The sequence below is a fragment of the Phyllobates terribilis genome, unplaced genomic scaffold, assembly GCF_046119375.1.
Source record: "Phyllobates terribilis strain yellow unplaced genomic scaffold, ASM4611937v1 Scaffold_9__5_contigs__length_417890890, whole genome shotgun sequence".
NCBI classification, from domain to species: domain Eukaryota; kingdom Metazoa; phylum Chordata; class Amphibia; order Anura; family Dendrobatidae; genus Phyllobates; species Phyllobates terribilis.
Window position 1 is genome coordinate 73,369,631 of NW_027362769.1, and position 20,781 is coordinate 73,390,411.

General features: G+C 45.9%; 1 protein-coding gene and 1 long non-coding RNA gene across 5 annotated transcripts in view; both read left to right on the plus strand.

Annotated features, from left to right (window-relative positions):
* LOC141161594 (uncharacterized) lies at positions 1–3,397 on the plus strand. The gene is made up of 2 exons (XR_012250655.1): positions 1–2,839; positions 3,300–3,397. It is a non-coding gene; the product is annotated as an uncharacterized lncRNA (long non-coding RNA).
* The window catches only part of LOC141161593 (uncharacterized), a 674,484-nt gene that overhangs the window by 74,950 nt on the left and 578,753 nt on the right, over positions 1–20,781 (plus strand). The gene's annotated exons all lie outside the window — the stretch shown is intronic.

The following is a 20,781-nucleotide window of genomic DNA, read 5'->3' on the forward strand; positions in this document are numbered from 1 at the left end:
CCAACATCGTGTTTAACATTTCCTCACAGTCCTTAGCACCAGCTGAACTAGATTTATTACAAAAGGGACTCTCTTTTTGCCCTACACCACCTTTTGACACATTTTTATTAGAACAGGAACTTCAACGCTTTTACAGAACTTTGAGATTGAAGGTTCATTTCTCAACAAAGGGAGAACACTTGGACGTTCCTATAGACAGTCATAATGTGGAAATGTTTTCTCTCCGGGGTCTTCAACTACGTATCCCGAGTCATTTTCAACCACCCCGTACTTATCATCATGTCGAGACATATATCGATCTGGTCCAAAAGGACATTAATCGGTGTTTGCAAATGATCAAGAGAGGTGACCTGCATAACAAAAATAATTTGAATCCAGAAGAAAGTATGGCCCTCTCCACATTAAAAAAGAGACAAAACCTCATTATAAAGCCAGCTGACAAAGGGGGCGCCATTGTCATTATGGACCGGACATACTATATATCAGAGATACATACTCAATTAAATGATAGGGAGACATACTTACCAATATCCCAGAACCCTACCTCAGAGGTAGCTAACCTCATTAAAAATTTGGTCACATGTCATTCTCAGATGGGTACTATTGATACCAAATTGTCACAATTCTTGGTTAATAATGATCCTATCATGCCAGTTTTTTACACGTTACCAAAAATACATAAGAATCTACATAAGCCACCAGGAAGACCCATCGTTGCCTCCACTAACTCAATTTTATCCCCCTTGGCAATCACGTTAGAAAAGATCTTGACACCACATATTCATAAGATTGCTTCCTATATCAAGGACACTGCTCATTTCTTGACTAGTATTAAAGATCTGGGAATTATTCCCAATAATAGTATCCTAACAACGATGGACGTCAATAACTTATATACTAGTATTGACCATGAGGAAGGCATTGAGGCCACAAAAAAATTTTTGAGAACCCACACTACATATTCGGTGCAACAGATTGATTTTTGTAAGGATTTATTAACTTTAGTCCTCACTAAAAATTTCTTCATGTTTGAAGACAGATTCTATTTCCAAAAGAGAGGTACAGCGATGGGTTCGAACATGGCGCCCCCTTACGCGAATATATTTATGGATAAATTTGAGAATGATTATGTATACACTCATCCCCTTTTTGATCAATATGTATTATTTTGGAAACGGTTTATTGATGATATATTTTTTATTTGGACAGGCACAGAGAATGACCTAAAAAACTTTTTTTCGGATCTCAATACAAGAGTGACCTCCCTAAAATTTACTATCCTGCAAGACTCACACTCAATACATTTTTTGGATACATGGATTACGCTCACTGACACTGGACATTTAATTAGTGATTTATATATAAAACCGACGGATAAAAACAGTTTACTGCTATACTCCAGTTGTCACCCACGACACGTTAAGAGGGCACTGCCCAAGTCGCAACATAATCGTGTAGATCGTATAGTATCAGATGTTGACACCAAAAAAATTAGACACGAAGAAATGAATGTCAGATTTCGACAGAGAGGGTATCCACCCTATATTCTTAACCAATCCACGCAACCCAACACAAAACGGAAGGAGGAATCACGATTGGTTTTCGTGAGCACTTATCATCCCTTTGGTGGATCAATAATTAAATGTATTAAAAAACATTGGCCCTTGTTAGGTCAATCCTATCCTGAGGTATTGGAGTTTAGTGATTCCCCATTACTGTGTCACAGAAGACCTCGGAATATTCGTGACCATTTGATTAAGGCTGATGTAGGGTCCACACATATAGGACCCATTCAACGAACCTTGGCCACACCACGTAGGGGCACTTTCCCTTGCCTGGGATGCTTACAATGTTCAAATGTCACCAAGGGTGATACTTTCACACACCCTCTCTCTGGCAAACGGTTTCCCATAAAAGAATACTTTTCGTGTGACTCCACCTATGTAGTCTACTTGATTAAATGCCCATGCGGTCTCGGATATGTTGGTGAAACTACGCAACATATCCGAGACCGCATTTCACAACACAAGTCTACGATCCGATGCCGACGTACGATGCTTCCTATACCGGCACACTTTTTAGCCATGTCACATGGCATTTCACAGCTAAGGTATCAGGTCATTGACCATATTCCACCACATAGACGGGGAGGCAATCGGATTAAAAAACTCAAGAAACGAGAGCTATACTGGATCCATACCTTACAGACTCTCACCCCTAAGGGATTAAATAGGGAATATGAAGTACAATATGATTAATTGAATTGATCCTTTGCAGTGTCCAATTTTCCTATGGTGATTGTATTTGATTGTTCTATGTGTAATTTGATGCCATTGACTGTTTCCTTCTTTTTTAGGTCCTAAGCTAAAGCACTCTGTCACCTCAGAATCGTATTACATGTACATTTATTGAGGACTCCCTCTTCTGCATATTAGAAATTAAATGAAAAATTATTTTCTCTATTGTGATACAGTATAAGTGCCTTATGACCAGATCATTCCCTTTCAGATAGGTATATTCTGTGGTGAACACTTTTAATACATCATTCCTATTCCTCCCATGTAATTCATTAAGTGTCCACTGTGTGTCCTCAGCGCGACTGTTGCACTGCGCATGACAGGAACTTCCCTGCGTCTCACTACTCTTTCTTCTGCGTTCCAGCACTCACACCGGAAGAGGGCACCACGCACGCCACGCATGAACGGACACACATTACCGACACTACCATACACATGGCATTAATTGCCTCACCGGCTATAAGAAGGATGGGGCTTCATCTCTCTCATACTGCACGGCATGTCACCGCTTCACCTGTCTCATACATTCCCCCATCTACCAGGTATGTCATACACAGAATGTGTTTATGTCGCCCTTCCTGTTATTTAGAATGTACCTATTTCGCTCTATTTGACTAGTATGCCTTCTACCTATAGGCACTATAGAATGCCTGCCTCTCCAGATTCCCTTTCTTTCCTTTTTCCCCCATGGAACATCCTTTGTCTATTAATTGATTTTGATGATACTGGGCTTCTGTGACTACACATTATTCCATGTATACCATGAAGCACAGCCCTTTATTAGAGTATGTCTCTTGTTTTATGCCATTTCTTCATTGTTATTGAAGATAGCCCCCTATATATTATGCATGGTGATCGTATTTCTTATCTGCAATTTTTCTTTATTATGTAAATTTAATTAGACCTTGTGTCATATTACATGCAATATATCCCGACCTGTGTACAGACAATGTTGGTTTAATTCCTGATTTATTAAAACATGCATTTTTCATTTATGCTTAGAAAAGGCCCTGATAAAGACCTTTTAGGTCGAAACGTTGGCCGATCTACTTTCTGTGGGGTTCTACCGATACAATAAAATATAATTTTTTGTGCATCTACATTGGAGTGCCGAAGTTTCTTTGATTTTTAATAGACCAAGTCCCACACACCGCTAGAAGCCCAAATATTTTTTCAGAGCTAGATGCAGAAATTTTTTTTATTCAATTTGCAACCTGATGGAGGTCAGTATAGATGGACTAATAGACCAAGTCCCACACACTGCTAGAAGCCCAAATATTTTTTCAGAGCTAGATGCAGAAAAAAATTATTTTTAATTTGCAACCTGATGGAGGTCAGTATAGATGGACTAATAGACCAAGTCCCACACACCGCTAGAAGCCCAAATATTTTTTCAGAGCTAGATGCAGAAAAAAATTATATTCAATTTGCAACCTGCTGGAGGTCAGTATAGAAGGACTAATAGAACAAGTCCCACACACTGCTAGAAGCCCAAATATTTTTTCAGAGCTAAATGAAGAAAAAAATTATTTTTAATTTGCAACCTGATGGAGGTCAGTATAGATGGACTAATAGACCAAGTCCCACACACTGCTAGAAGCCCAAATATTTTTTCAGAGCTAGATGCAGAAAAAAATTATTTTTAATTTGCAACCTGATGGAGGTCAGTATAGATGGACTAATAGAACAAGTCCCACACGCTGCTAGAAGCCCAAATATTTTTTCAGAGATAAATGAAGAAAAAAATTATTTTTAATTTGCAACCTGATGGAGGTCAGTATAGATGGACTAATAGACCAAGTCCCACACACTGCTAGAAGCCCAAATATTTTTTCAGAGCTAGATGCAGAAAAAAATTATTTTTAATTTGCAACCTGATGGAGGTCAGTATAGATGGACTAATAGACCAAGTCCCACACACCGCTAGAAGCCCAAATATTTTTTCAGAGCTAGATGCAGAAAATTTTTTTATTCAATTTGCAACCTGATGGAGGTCAGTATAGATGGACTAATAGACCAAGTCCCACACACTGCTAGAAGCCCAAATATTTTTTCAGAGCTAGATGCAGAAAAAAATTATTTTTAATTTGCAACCTGATGGAGGTCAGTATAGATGGACTAATAGACCAAGTCCCACACACTGCTAGAAGCCCAAATATTTTTTCAGAGCTAGATGCAGAAAAAAAATATTTTTAATTTGCAACCTGCTGGACGTCAGTATAGAAGGACTAATAGAACAAGTCCCACACACTGCTAGAAGCCCAAATATTTTTTCAGAGCTAAATGAAGAAAAAAATTATTTTAAATTTGCAACCTGATGGAGGTCAGTATAGATGGACTAATAGACCAAGTCCCACACACTGCTAGAAGCCCAAATATTTTTTCAGAGCTAGATGCAGAAAAAAATTATTTTTAATTTGCAACCTGATGGAGGTCAGTATAGATGGACTAATAGACCAAGTCCCACACACCGCTAGAAGCCCAAATATTTTTTCAGAGCTAGATGCAGAAATTTTTTTTATTCAATTTGCAACCTGATGGAGGTCAGTATAGATGGACTAATAGATCAAGTCCCACACACTGCTAGAAGCCCAAATATTTTTTCAGAGCTAGATGCAGAAAAAAATTATTTTTAATTTGCAACCTGATGGAGGTCAGTATAGATGGACTAATAGAATGATGCTATGCCCAAAAGATTTTACTTCACTAGGTGCAGTAAAAAAATTGGTATTCTATACACAGGTGGTATATCTTGCAACACAGATAGGCTACTCCACTGACTAACACACTCTGCAATAGGCCAAAAAGGATTAGCTTTGCTAGATTCAGCCAAATGCTGTGAAAAAAACTTGCACAGCACTGGCACAGACCTGCCTGGCAAAAACTGATAGGAACTGATGTAACCTAGTCCTGAAAAGGACTCCAATTACAATTAGTCTCTACTCCCACAATCTATTTAAGAGCACAGACCTGCTTGATAAAAGTCGTAGGAAATGCTGTAACCTAGTCCTTAAAAGGACTGCAATCACAACTATTCCCTACTCCCAAGCTATCTGTATATTTGTGCGAAAATTGGCTTGAAATTAACAAGGTATAGCGCACACAGCAACAGCGGTGCCGTCTAACACACAGCTGCAGCAGTGAGAAAATGGTGGCGACGGGGAAAATGGCTTGGTCTTATAGGGCAAGGACATGTGACATACACTGCCAATCACACATGCCCTTGCTTGTGTGAAAAAAAGCACTTCGCTCCGTGTGTGCGCTGCTGATAGGCTGACAGATTGCACCTCCCCACTGCAAATGCGGGAAAGAGAAAAAAAAATGGAGATCTTCATTGTTCCTGCAGAGATCCATCCCCTGCCCCTCCCCCCGCCCCGCTGTACACTCAAACTGCGTATTAACATTAATTTTCATCATTACTGAGAAAAAATCCAGTTATGATTTTGGTGCACGAACAGTTATCGAACATAACCTCGAACAGCCGAATTTTTCTCAAATTGTTCGTGTTCACCGACCGGCTCGAACACCGCCCAAAACAGCTCGAATTTGAGATTGGCGAACAGTTCGAGTAGAACAACGCTCATCTCTACTGGGCAGCTGTCTACGGACTCTTTGGCTCACTAGGGGCACGGCAGGCTCACTATAAGCAGAGGGTCGATTCTCCTGGTCTGCTTGTGTGGGGTCTTCTGCCTCCTGGACCGGCTGCTCTTCCAGCTCTACCTGTTTTTCCGTAGGCACTTGGGATGCTGGCTGGAGGAAGGTGAGGACGGGTACCACAACAGCGCCATTTACCTGTGTCCAAGACCGAGGGAAGTCTCCGAGTACAGTACTGACCATTAGAGATGAGCGTTGTTCTACTCGAACTGTTCGCCAATCTCAAATTCGAGCTGTTTTGGGCGGTGTTCGAGCCGGTCGGCGAACACGAACAATTTGAGAAAAATTCGGCTGTTCGAGGTTATGTTCGATAACTGTTCGTGCACCAAAATCATAACTGGATTTTTTCTCAGTAATGATGAAAATTAATGTTAATACGCAGTTTGAGTGTACAGCGGGGCGGGGGGAGGGGCAGGGGATGGATCTCTGCAGGAACAATGAAGATCTCCATTTTTTTTTCTCTTTCCCGCATTTGCAGTGGGGAGGTGCAATCTGTCAGCCTATCAGCAGCGCACACACGGAGCGAAGTGCTTTTTTTCACACAAGCAAGGGCATGTGTGATTGGCAGTGTATGTCACATGTCCTTGCCCTATAAGACCAAGCCATTTTCCCCGTCGCCACCATTTTCTCACTGCTGCAGCTGCGTGTTAGACGGCACCGCTGTTGCTGTGTGCGCTATACCTTGTTAATTTCAAGCCAATTTTCGCACAAATATACAGATAGCTTGGGAGTAGGGAATAGTTGTGATTGCAGTCCTTTTAAGGACTAGGTTACAGCATTTCCTACGACTTTTATCAGGCAGGTCTGTGCTCTTAAATAGATAGATTGTGGGAGTAAAGACTAATTGTAATTGGAGTCCTTTTCAGGACTAGGTTACATCAGTTCCTATCAGTTTTTGCCAGGCAGGTCTGTGCCAGTGCTGTGCAAGTTTTTTTCACAGCATTTGGCTGAATCTAGCAAAGCTAATCCTTTTTGGCCTATTGCAGAGTGTGTTAGTCAGTGGAGTAGCCTATCTGTGTTGCAAGATATACCACCTGTGTATAGAATACCAATTTTTTTACTGCACCTAGTGAAGTAAAATCTTTTGGGCATAGCATCATTCTATTAGTCCATCTATACTGACCTCCATCAGGTTGCAAACTGAATATAATTTTTTTCTGCATCTAGCTCTGAAAAAATATTTGGGCTTCTAGCAGTGTGTGGGACTTGGTCTATTAGTCCATCTATACTGACCTCCATCAGGTTGCAAATTAAAAATAATTTTTTTCTTCATTTAGCTCTGAAAAAATATTTGGGCTTCTAGCAGTGTGTGGGACTTGTTCTATTAGTCCTTCTATACTGACCTCCAGCAGGTTGCAAATTGAATATAATTTTTTTCTGCATCTAGCTCTGAAAAAATATTTGGGCTTCTAGCGGTGTGTGGGACTTGGTCTATTAGTCCATCTATACTGACCTCCATCAGGTTGCAAATTAAAAATAATTTTTTTCTGCATCTAGCTCTGAAAAAATATTTGGGCTTCTAGCAGTGTGTGGGACTTGGTCTATTAGTCCATCTATACTGACCTCCATCAGGTTGCAAATTAAAAATAATTTTTTTCTTCATTTATCTCTGAAAAAATATTTGGACTTCTAGCAGCGTGTGGGACTTGTTCTATTAGTCCATCTATACTGACCTCCATCAGGTTGCAAATTAAAAATAATTTTTTTCTGCATCTAGCTCTGAAAAAATATTTGGGCTTCTAGCAGTGTGTGGGACTTGGTCTATTAGTCCATCTATACTGACCTCCATCAGGTTGCAAATTAAAAATAATTTTTTTCTGCATCTAGCTCTGAAGAAATATTTGGGCTTCTAGCAGTGTGTGGGACTTGGTCTATTAGTCCATCTATACTGACCTCCATCAGGTTGCAAATTGAATAAAAAAATTTTCTGCATCTAGCTCTGAAAAAATATTTGGGCTTCTAGCGGTGTGTGGGACTTGGTCTATTAGTCCATCTATACTGACCTCCATCAGGTTGCAAATTAAAAATAATTTTTTTCTGCATCTAGCTCTGAAAAAATATTTGGGCTTCTAGCAGTGTGTGGGACTTGGTCTATTAGTCCATCTATACTGACCTCCATCAGGTTGCAAATTTAAAATAATTTTTTTCTTCATTTAGCTCTGAAAAAATATTTGGGCTTCTAGCAGTGTGTGGGACTTGTTCTATTAGTCCTTCTATACTGACGTCCAGCAGGTTGCAAATTGAATATAATTTTTTTCTGCATCTAGCTCTGAAAAAATATTTGGGCTTCTAGCGGTGTGTGGGACTTGGTCTATTAGTCCATCTATACTGACCTCCATCAGGTTGCAAATTAAAAATAATTTTTTTCTGCATCTAGCTCTGAAAAAATATTTGGGCTTCTAGCAGTGTGTGGGACTTGGTCTATTAGTCCATCTATACTGACCTCCATCAGGTTGCAAATTAAAAATAATTTTTTTCTGCATCTAGCTCTGAAAAAATATTTGGGCTTCTAGCAGTGTGTGGGACTTGGTCTATTAGTCTATCTATACTGACCTCCATCAGGTTGCAAATTAAAAATAATTTTTTTCTTCATTTAGCACTGAAAAAATATTTGGGCTTCTAGCAGTGTGTGGGACTTGTTCTATTAGTCCTTCTATACTGACCTCCAGCAGGTTGCAAATTGAATATAATTTTTTTCTGCATCTAGCTCTGAAAAAATATTTGGGCTTCTAGCGGTGTGTGGGACTTGGTCTATTAGTCCATCTATACTGACCTCCATCAGGTTGCAAATTAAAAATAATTTTTTTCTGCATCTAGCTCTGAAAAAATATTTGGGCTTCTAGCTGTGTGTGGGACTTGGTCTATTAGTCCATCTAATCTGACCTCCATCAGGTTGCAAATTAAAAATAATTTTTTTCTGCATCTAGCTCTGAAAAAATATTTGGGCTTCTAGCAGTGTGTGGGACTTGGTCTATTAGTCCATCTATACTGACCTCCATCAGGTTGCAAATTGAATAAAAAAATTTTCTGCATCTAGCTCTGAAAAAATATTTGGGCTTCTAGCGGTGTGTGGGACTTGGTCTATTAGTCCATCTATACTGACCTCCATCAGGTTGCAAATTAAAAATAATTTTTTTCTGCATCTAACCCAGCCAATAGTTTTGGCCTAATACCACAGTTTGGCCACTCAGCTCTGCTCGGTTACCATCCATTGTTTTTTTGTGCAAACAACTCCAGAGTTGTGAATTAGTTAACCACCAAAATGAGTGGAAAAAGGCCTGCTGCTGGTGGAAAGGGGAATAGGCGTGTTGGGAAGGGGAAAAAAGGTTGTGTCCGTGGGGTAGGTGCAGAAGAAAGACCATCTTCCAGCCAAACTAAAATGTCTACTTCTTTTAGCGGACAATGTGATAAGATCCCTTTCTTACGGCCACGCCAATCGCTACAAATTCCAGATGAGGCACAAAAACAGCAGGTGCTTCAACGGATATCAAGTGCTCCTTTAAGTGGGCTCTCCTCCACATCAACTTCAACATCACAAATACTCCAGTCCTCAAAGTTGTCACCCAAATCGCACTTGCTTCCTCACAGCTCCCAAATCTCCAGCTGCCCGTCTGAGTATGAGGTAGAACAGATGGTTGAGTCTGCAGAGCTGTTTACTCATACTATAGCCTGGGAATCAGAGGTCGACTCCAGCGCTTCTGTGAATCCAGACGAGGAAATGATCTGCACTGATGCCAAGAATCTTTATGAGTCGGATCCAGGACCAGACGCAGAAGGTTCTGACCATAATGTAGACCCTCATTCCCAAACTGTAACTCCTGTTGGTGGAGACAATGAGGAAGACGATGATAAGACTCAAATACCTGATTGGAGTGACAACTTTAGTTTTTTGTCAGGGCAGGAACAGGTTGGCACTGAGGACGACGGGTGTGATAACGCACAGGGTGATGATGATGAGGTCGGAGATCCCACTTACTGTCAACCCACAGTCAGCCAAGAGATGAGGTCAGCAGAGGAGGTGGAGGAAGATGCTAGTGACGACGAGGTCAGGTTGCGCCTTCCTGGACAGAGACGTAGTACTGGAAGCACGTCAACAACTGCATCCTCAAACACAACTCTGCCTCTCACCACAAGTCGTGGTGGCTCTTCAGGTCGCATGGGTGCTAAGCCTTGCATAGCCTGGGCATTTTTTCAGATCGATAAAGATGACCCAACTCGTGTTATCTGTAACATTTGTCAGCAAAAGCTAAGTAGAGGCCAAAAAATACATAGTTTGAGTACTTCATGCATGAACCGGCACATGGACATGAAGCATAAGTTGCAGTGGGAAGCTCAGTGTGCTACAATGCGGTCTAATCGGCCGGGCCAACCACCGTCTGCCATATCTTGTGCATCCGCGGCCTCTTCATCCTCTGTGACTGGGGGGACAGCAGTCACACCTGTTTTGGGGCGCAGACCTGCCACCTCTTTACCCACAACAGCCAGCGTGATTGGCAGGTCATCATTTTCTTTGGAGGTGGTAACACCAGCTGGTCTTGAGCGCTGTCCGACATCGATAGCACCACCTTTGGATCAAGGCAACCTAACATGTCCGCCTGCATCTTCCTCACAGACCGGCAGTTTGCCGGGGACACCCTTATCAACCCCGTCTAAGCACAATAGCCAGCCCTCGGTCCCTCAGATGTGGACAAGTAAAAGACCATTTCCTCCTAGCCATGAGAAAGCTAAGAGGTTGAATTTCACCATCTGCAAGCTCTTGGCTACAGAAATGCTGCCTTTCCACCTGGTGGACACAGAGGATTTTCGAGACCTTATGTCCGTCGCAGTGCCCCAGTACCAGATGCCCAGTCGGCACTACTTCTCAAAGAAAGGTGTGCCTGCGCTCCACCAGCATGTCGCACACAACATCACCGCTTCTTTGAGAAACTCTGTGTGTGACAGGGTGCATTTCACCACAGACACTTGGACGAGTAGGCATGGACAGGGGCGTTACATGTCGCTGACTGGGCACTGGGTAACTATGGTGACAGCAGGACAAGGGGCTGCTGTCCAAGTCTTGCCGTCCCCACGAGTTGTGCGTCAATCCTCTTTATGTCATTTTTCCTCCACTGCTTCTGCCTCCTCAACCTCCTCTCGGTCTTCCACCTGCACCCAAAGCCTGTCTGGTCATGCCACAAGCTTTCTAACTGCGCAGAAGGGATCCTGCACACCTCCTTACTATGCTGGCAGTAGGGCTCAACGTCATCAGGCGGTTTTTACATTGAAATGTCTGGGAAATGTGAGTCACACAGCTGAGGAGTTGTGGTCAGCTCTGGAGAACCAATTTCATGAATGGTTGTCTCCACTGGACCTGAAACCAGGGAAGGCCGTGTGCGACAATGCTGCAAACCTGGGTGCGGCCCTTCGCCGGGGCAATGTCACACATGTGCCTTGTATGGCTCACGTGTTGAACCTGGTTGTCCAGCAATTTTTAGCCCACTATCCCAGACTAGATGGCCTTCTGCAGAGGGCACGGTCGCTGTGTGCTCACTTCCGCCGTTTGCATCCCGCAGCTCAGCGACTTACATCTCTACAGAAGTCGTTGGGCCTGCCACTTCACCGGCTAAAATGCGATGTGCCTACCCGGTGGAATTCAACTCTGCACATGTTGCAGCGACTGTGGCAGCACCGACAAGCCCTGGTGCAATACGTTCTGACGTATAGCCTGGGCCAACGAGATTCAGAGGTGGGGCAAATCACGCTGGAGGAGTGGTCTCAGATCAGGGACCTATGCACCCTTCTGCACAGTTTTGAAATGGCGACGAAGATGTTTAGTGCTGACGATGCCATTATCAGCATGACTATTCCGGTGATTTACATGCTGGAGCACATGTTAAACAGAATTCGGAGTCAGGTGGTGGCACAAGAGGAGGTGGAGGAAGTAGAGGAGGAGGAGTTGTATGCGGAAGGGCTAACATCTGCAAGGTCCAGACGGTCGGCAGCACCAGGGCGGCAGGCATGTGAGGGTGGGGGAGATTATTTTACCAGGGCGCATGGTAGCAGCCAAACTAGTGAGGAAGGTGCAGGAGCCCAGGAAGAAGTGGAGGACGAACTGATGGAAGACTCATCAGATGAGGGAGACCTTGATCACATTTCTGTTGTGCGAGGTTGGGGGGAGAGGACAGAGGAAGGAAGCATGATTGTTACCTCGCCACCAACACAACAGGGACTTGGTGCTCCTGGATGCGCAACACACATGAGTGCCTTCTTGCTGCACTACCTGCAACATGACCCTCGAATTGTGAGAATTAGAAATAATCCTGACTACTGGGTTGCCACACTGTTAGATCCCCGGTACAAAAGTAAATTTGCAGAAATTATTCCTGCCATAGAAAGGGATGCACGCATGCAGGAGTATCAGCAGAGACTGTTGCAGAATCTTACATGTGCTTTTCCACAAAATACCAGTGGTGCACGTAGTGAATCTCACAGTTCCAACTTGCCAACCGTGGGACCGTCAAGTGTTCAGCACTCAAACCGTAACAGAACCACAGTATCTGCTGGTAACATCAATTTTGCGGAATCATTTCACCACTTTTTTAGCCCATCCTTTGCAAGGCCACAGGAGACAAGAAGTCTGACACATAGTCAACGCCTAGAGACGATGGTACAGGAGTATCTCCAAGTAAACATTGAAGCCACGACTGTGTCACTGGACCCTTGCTCTTTTTGGGCTTCCAATCTGGATAAATGGCCGGAGCTAGCCACTTACGCCTTGGAGATCTTGTCATGCCCCGCAGCCAGCGTTCTGTCTGAACGTGTGTTCAGCGCTGCTGGTGGTGTGCTGACAGATAAGCGCACGCGGCTCTCCACTGATAATGTAGACAGACTCACGTTCATAAAGATGAACAAATCATGGATCCGAAACGACTTTTCTACCCCTGTGTCATCCTGGGGAGAGTAAAAGCTTGATGATTGGTTAAAATCACCCTACCAACCGTTTTAAGCTTTCAAATTACTAATCATGTTTATCTGTATCTTGACTGGAAAATAATTTGGGCTTTGTAGCAGTGTGCAGCACTGATCCTATTAGGCCATCTATAATAAGCTTCACCAGATTTAAAATTAAAAATAATTTTTAGCTGCATCTAGCCCGGAAAATAATTTTGGGGCTCCGAGATGCGCAAGACACATAAGTGCCTTCTTGCTGCACTACCTGCAGCATGACCCTCATATTGTCAGAATTCGAAGTAATCATGACTACTGGGTTGCCACACTCTTAGATCCCCCAAACTTTTCGATCAACCTTTTCATTTTAATAAAGACCAAAAAAATGGTCATTTTTGAAATTATAAGCATTAGCAGGTTGTTAGAAACTGAAATCAAACAGTTTTCAACTCAAAACTTTATTCTAGGTGATGTTACATTTTCACATAGGACCCCTTGTTCGAAAGGAGCTTCTGAACTCTCTCGTCCATTGAATTTGTCAGGTTTTGGATGGTTTCTGCTTCAATTGTTTTGCATGAGGACAGAATACCCTCCCAGAGCTGTTGCTTAGATGTGAACTGCCTCCCGCCATCATAGACACTCCTTTTAATGATGCTCCAAAGGTTCTGAATGGGGTAGAGGTCAGGGGAGCATGGGGGTCACACCATAAGTTTGTCCCCTTTTATGCCCATATCAGCCAGAGATGCAGATGTTTTATGTGCAGCATGAGATGGTGCATTATCATGCAGAAAAATGATCTTGCTGTGAAATACACGGTTCTTCTTCTTGAACCATGGCAGGAAGTGCTGTTTGAGAAAATCCACATACATTATGGAGTTCATCTTTAGCGCCTTCAGGGATCCTAAAGGGGCCGACAATCTCTCTCCCCATGATTCCAGCCCAAAACATTACTCCACCTCCTCCTTGTTGGCGCTGTAGCCGTGTTTGCGTGGGGTGTCCATCAACCAGCCATCCTCCACTCCATTCATCTGGACCATCGAGCGCTGCACGGCACTCATCCGTGAACAAAACAGTTTTGAAATCAGTCTTCATGTAATGTTTGGCCCACTGGAGCCGTTTCTGCTTGTGTGAAGTGGATAGAGGAGGTCGACAGGATGGCGTATGCACAGCTGCAAACCTCTGAAGGACCCTGCATCTTGTTGTTCGGGGGACGTTGGAGGCACAAGCAGCTTCAAAAACTTGTCTGCTGCTATGACAAGGCTTTTTTGCCGCTGCTCTTTCAACCTGACGTAATTGCCTGTAGGAAAGAGTCCTCAATTTGCCCTTATCAGCACGCACACGTGTGTACTGTGAATCAGCTACATACTTCTTGATTGCCAAGACACTTCATCCTGATCATCGCACAATGTTGATTGTAGTCATGCCTTGACCTAAACACTCCACAATTTGTTGCTTCTCAGCAGCCGACACATCCTTTTTCATTCCCATTTTGGCAGAAAATGTAGGCTGCTTAATAATGTGAGAGAGCCTTCTTAAGTAGTCTTGCCTTTCATTGGACACACCTGCCAAACTAATTAGCACAGGTGTCTGCAATTGCTTACAGTGATATAAAGAGCCCTGACACACATCACCATCAATGAGTTTAACTGACAAACAAACAAATTCTTCCCTTATCACTCCTAAACACTTTTTGCATAATAATTTGGAACGCGGTGTACATGTGCTTTTCCACAAAACACCAGTGGTTCACGTAGTGAATCTTACAGTTCTAACTTGCCAACCGTGGTCTGTATGGAATTGTTCAATAAAGGGCCCAAAATTAAGATAACATAGATGGGAGAGGTCTCTATGAATAGGAATTCCTAAGTATTTGATACCCTGTGAGGGCCAGGCAAAGGGAAAGTTGGACTGGATGGAATCCTATATGGATTTAGGGAGGGAGACATCGAGGGCCTCAGACTTCGCTGCATTGATTTTAAAATTTTACCATGTAACAAAGTGATCTATTTCAGCCATAACAGCAGGGATGGATATATATGATTGAGTGATATATACTAGGACATCATCAGCAAATAGAGAGCACTTGTACTCGGTGCCTCCCACCTCAATCCACCTAATATTGGGGTTATGGCGAATTGATGAGAGCAGGTGCTCCGTCACTAGGATGTATAAGAGAGGGGACAGAGGACATCCCTGCCTTGTCCCATTGGTGATTGTGAAAGGTGATGAAAATGTTCTGACGCACCCCCTGGGCCTTGGGACACCCGGAGCCGGACCCTTTTTGGTGGATGCTGGTGGTTGTAGTCTTCGTGGCGGCGATCCGGTTCCGTGGCTCAGGGCGGTCAAACCAGTGGCGGAACTATTTATGTGGTTTTGATGTTTAAATGTCCGACTACGCCACCCGTGGATTGCGGTCAGAGTGAACCGCCGCTACAGGGCAGACCGCTAAGGCTGGTGTTGTGGGTGCAGCAGAGCGTAGCATAACTCCCCACGGGAGGAGTATAGCCTCAGGGCAGTGTATGCGGAGGATGGGGGTGATGGTGCAGGGCAGCAGCAGTAACGACACGGAGTCAGTGATGCAGTTCAGGGCCTTTACTCACAGTTCTTATTATCCAGACCACGTCTGCAGGTAACGGCTGCCCACGTCGTACTGTGCTCACCAGGTGAGGGGCTCAGACAACTCCCAGATAACTTTGGAGCGCTTCACAGGACCCCCTTTGTGTGTCCTTTGTCTGGCCTTTCTTACCAACACTTCTGTCCGGCTGCCTCGGGCCTCCTCTTGGTAAACTTGGCGCCAGTTTCCCTGACCCTATGTGGTGCCTTCCTAGCGGGTGGAGCAAGGGGCTGCGCCACATAAAATGTCAGAGCCTCCGGTTTCTAGCTGAGGGTCGTTTCCTGCCTCCACTAGTTCGGGGACCGGTCTCCCCCTTTGGCCTGACCCCTCCACGCAGGTGGATTCGGGCGTGCGGTGGCGACTCGCCCGTCCGCACCCCTGGGATCCCTTCATTCCTCGTTCCTGGAGCCTTCTCCGCTCCTCTTCCTTCCTTCTCCCTCTTGCAGGCCTGGGCCTCTGTTACTAGGCCCGCCTCCGGAGCAGAGCTCATGCAGAGCCCCTGCTCCCTGCCACTTCTGCTCAGACTTCTCTGCACTGAACTAAGATGGTGCCCACCTTTTATACTCCCTTCTCAATGCACCCAGGAACTGCTTCCTCCCTGCTCCTGCACTGCAGGGTTCCCCTTCCTCAGTGTTCCCTCCCCCCACTCCAGCCAGGGACAGGGACTGTCGTGCCCATCTCAGGGGCATATTGGTCGCCCTGCCCCACGGCAATGTGGTGTAATGCATGCAGGTGTCGGGTCCTGATCCACACTCCATCCTTATCTGAGAGTGAGATATCACACCTCTGGGTGAGGTGCAATACGTCTGTAGCAACCGAGCCCTCGGTGCTACAGTTCCATTTATCTTCAGCCTAGGTGACGTATTGTGATACAGGGCCGTGATTTTGGCTATAAAAGGGTCCCCTAGACCCCTACCCCAAGCTTTTTAAGAGAATCATATATGGCGTGCCAGGAGACTCTATGGAATGCTTTCTCAGCATCCAACGAGAGTATCTACTTACAAATTTTTAACTGCATCTAGCCCAGGAAATACTTTGTGCCTAGTAGCAGTGTCTGCTAGTCAGCGGATTATCCCGGCTGTTAAGCAAGCTACACCACCTGTAGTTTGGACACTTAATTTTTTCAAAGGAAATGCTTCGGGACCACGGGATACTTAGTGAAGAGCATCAGGAGGCACCCCAAGGCATAGGGGCTGGGACTGGCACTAGGATGCCTTGCGGTGGACAGCCGAGCTCGATCCTTATAAAAGCTTTTTAACTGCAGCAGCTTTAGTGGACGCTACTGGAGCTGGAATTACGCGGCTGCTGGCATGAGACTTGCCCTCCAATAGATCCTTGTAAATGGATTTAAAGTGTATTCATTCAAATTAGAGGGACAATTTAAATTAAAAAGCTTAGAGCTGCCTCCACCACAGGGGGGCTCTCTCGACCCACCAGCGGACAGGCACCAGTATTGGGAGAGGGGGGCTGGCCGTCAGGGTTCACCGCGGCTCTGGCACAAACCCGGCGACACGGAGGTGGCACGGGCAGGAGCGGACTGGCCGTCTCGGCTTCTCACTTTTTGGATTTTAGAAGGGCATGACATGCCTATATCTGTGTCTCCCCCTCCTTTTACTCCTCCACCTCTTTTCTTTTCGCATGACTATATGTACTTGTCACTTTTCCATGTGTTAGTTGTGTCTTCTGAGCAGTTTGTCAGCTTTTGGACACCTTTGAAGGTGTTTTCTATGTGTTTCTATGTGTTTTTGTTTGCCTGCCATTGGTTTTAACGGTGTTCGAAGGTGTTCGACGAACAGTTCGACGAACAGTTCGGCGAACACACGGGTGTTCGACGAACCGAACCGAACTCGAACACTACGGGGGTGGCTCAACACTACTGACCATCTCTTCCCTTTCCTCTGCGGGTCGAGGGTTTTCTTGATCTTCTTCAGGGTTTCGTAGCTGCTCGGGACACTTCTTCAGGTGATCTCGGGAGACAATGGCTGTGGTTTCTCCTCCATCCTTACTGATTGTGCAGATTTTGGGGTTTTCATGGCTTGATGGCAGTACGGTGTACGGGTCCTTCTCCCACTGGTCGTCCAACTTGTGGAGCCGTCTTTTCCTCTTCAAGACCTGCTCTCCAGGTACCAGGGGAACAGCGGGAGCACACTGGTTGTAAGTCTTCTCCTGTCTTTCTCTTGCTTGACGGAGACTTCGCTCAACGCTCTCCTGTACTTTCCGGTACTGCTGCTGCCTCTCTGTGTCCCAGTCTGCTTCTGGTGAAGTGTCCTCGGGTGTCAGGACTCCCATATCCAGATCAACAGGCAGCTTACCAGGTCTTGCTCTCATTAGGTAAGCCGGGGTACAGTTGGTAGAACCTACAGGGATGTGGTTGTATAGGTCCACCAGATCAGGCAGTTTCTCAGGCCACAGACTGCGTTCTTCCAGGGGCAATGTTTTCAGAAAGTCTATCACCACCTGGTTCATCTTCTCGCAAAGTCCATTGGTTTGCGGATGATAGGGTGTTGTTCTTATCTTCCGGCAGCCATACAGAGTGCAGAACTCCTGGATGACTTCCGCTTCAAAGGCAGGTCCTTGGTCCGTCAGCACCTGCTCTGGGTATCCGTGTGGACGACAGAAGTGCTGCTGGAAGGCTCTAGCTGCTGTTTGAGCCGATAAGTCCTTGACGGGGACTACAACCAAGAACCGGGAGTAGTGATCCACGATGGTTAACGCATAGACGTAGCCACTTCTGCTGGGGGTCAGTTTTACATGGTCCAAGGCTACCAGTTCCAACGGCTGCCTGGTGACGATGGACTGCAGGGGAGTCTTCTGGCTGGCACGGTCCTTCCTTCTTAGGTTGCATGGGCCACAGTCTCTGCACCACCTCTCGATGGTCCCTCTCATGCCTACCCAGTGGAACCGCCCGCGCAGCAGGAACTCCAGCTTCTTCCATCCGAAGTGCCCAGCTCCATCGTGGTATGCCTCCAGTACCATAGCCGCGTCTCTTCTTGGCACCACTACTTGCCAGATCAGTTCATGCGTCCGGGAGTTAACCATTCTGCGGCACAACTTCCCCTTGTAAAGAAACAGTCGACTCTTCTCAGCCCACAGTTGCTTGGTCTCCTCCGGAGCGTCTGGGTCAAGGCGGGCATCTGGCCGAGTCAGCATCTCCTTCACTAGTCGGACGGCGGGGTCACTGTCTTGTGTTTCCGCCCAGTTGTAATGAGGTAAGGGGTTGAACGTAGCGGATTGCTTACCCCTTACACGGTGGGAATACTGGGTAGTCCCATGACGGTGAAAAGCGGGGAGTTCAACTTCTTCCAGTTCCTCTGGATCTTCCCCTACGTCCGGTAGGTTTGGCGTTCTGGACAAGGCATCCGCGTTGGTATTGGAGCGTCCTGCCCGGTATTTGATCGTGAACTCATAGTTGGACAGGCGGGCCATCCATCTCTGCTCCAGGGCACCGAGTCTTGCAGTGTCCAGGTGTGTCAACGGGTTGTTATCCGTGTACACGGTGAACCGCGAAGAGGCGAGGTAGTGCTTAAAGTGTTCGGTGACTGCCCACACCACTGCCAGGAACTCTAGCTTGAATGAGCTGTAATTCTCAGGGTTTCTTTCGGTGGGTCGCAGTTTTCGGCTGGCGTAAGCAATTACCCGTTCTCTCCCCTGCTGGATCTGGGACAGTACGGCTCCTAGCCCGATGTTACTTGTAATCAGGGTACGCCAGGATTTCATCCCCCGTGAGGGCCATCTTCAGCTGGCGGAAGGACTCTTCTTCCAGCTTCTTCCATCTGAAGGGCGGCTTCTGGTTCTTGGCCTTCCTGGACTGGCCTATCAGGAGGTCCTGCATAGGAGCTGCCTTTTTGGTGAAACCGGGAATGAATCTTCGGTAGTAGCCTACCAACCCGAGGAACTGCCGCACTTCCTTTACGCTGGAGGGTCTTGGCCATTCCTTAATCGCGGTGATCTTATCAGGGTCGGGAGCCACTCCGTCAGCACTCACCACGTGTCCCAGGTACTGCACTTTTGGTTTTAGCAGGTGACACTTCGACGGTTTCACCTTCAGACCGTAGTTTGCCAGGCTTCGAACACTTCCGCCAGGTGTTTCAGGTGGTCCTCGTAGGTTTTGGAATAAACTATAACATCGTCCAGGTACAGCAGGACCGTCTCAAAGTTCCGGTGTCCCAGACAGCATTCCATCAATCGTTGGAAGGTTCCTGGTGCGTTGCAGAGTCCGAACGGCATGCAGGTAAACTCGCTAAGTCCCATCGGGGTGGTGAATGCGGTCTTCTCCCGGTCCGCCTCTGCGACAGGAACCTGCCAGTACCCGCTAGTGAGATCCAAAGTGGAGAAGAAGTTAGCAGATTTTAAAGCAGCCAAAGACTCCTCTATCCTTGGTAAGGGGTACGCATCTTTGTGTGTGATACGGTTGATTTTCCGGTAATCTACACACATTCTCATGGTGTTGTCTTTCTTTTTAACCAAGACTAGTGGAGCTGCCCAGGGGCTACAGCTATCCCTGATTACCCCAGCCTCCTTCATGTCTCTAAGCATCCCCTTGGCGTGTTGGTAATGTGCAGGGGGTACGGGACGATACCTTTCCTTTATGGGAGGATGATCTCCCGTGGGGATGTGATGTTCCACTCCCTTTACTCGCCCGAAGTCCAGCGGGTGTTTACTGAACACTCTCTCGTATTCCTGGATCACCCGGTAGACTCCCTGCTTTTGGTGAGCAGGTGTGGAGTCAGTACCCAAATGCAGTTGCTGACACCAGTCCTCCATTTGTTGCTTAGAGCCGTTACCTTCCTCTGGATGAGATGGAGGCAAGGGTTCCACGGACTGTACAGAATTTTGGTTGATGGTTTACAATTTGGCTAGCGTAGCATACCGGGGCAGGTACACTTCCCTCTTCCCGATATTTATTATGCGAACGGGCACCCTCCCATGGCGTACATCAACCACCCCCGTGCCGTCAAAATGGTGGGCCTACTATCTGAGTAGACTGGTTCTACCATTGCCTGGTAATCTCTACCTCTCAGACCAATAGCTGCCCGGCACCAAATCATCATTTCACTTTTCGGGGGCATGGCAATAGGGAAAGGGTCACACATTCTCACGCTACCAATCTCACCACCGGAGAGTTCCACCTGTTGCCGTCGCATCAGTGCCCGGATCTCTTTTTGGAGCACTCGCTGCTGGCCGGAGCTGGCATTCTTGGCAACCTGCTGTAAAATGAGAATCACCTCTGCAAGACAATTTTCAATCACATTAGTTCCTAGAGTTATCTTTGGATGACTCTCGCGCTTG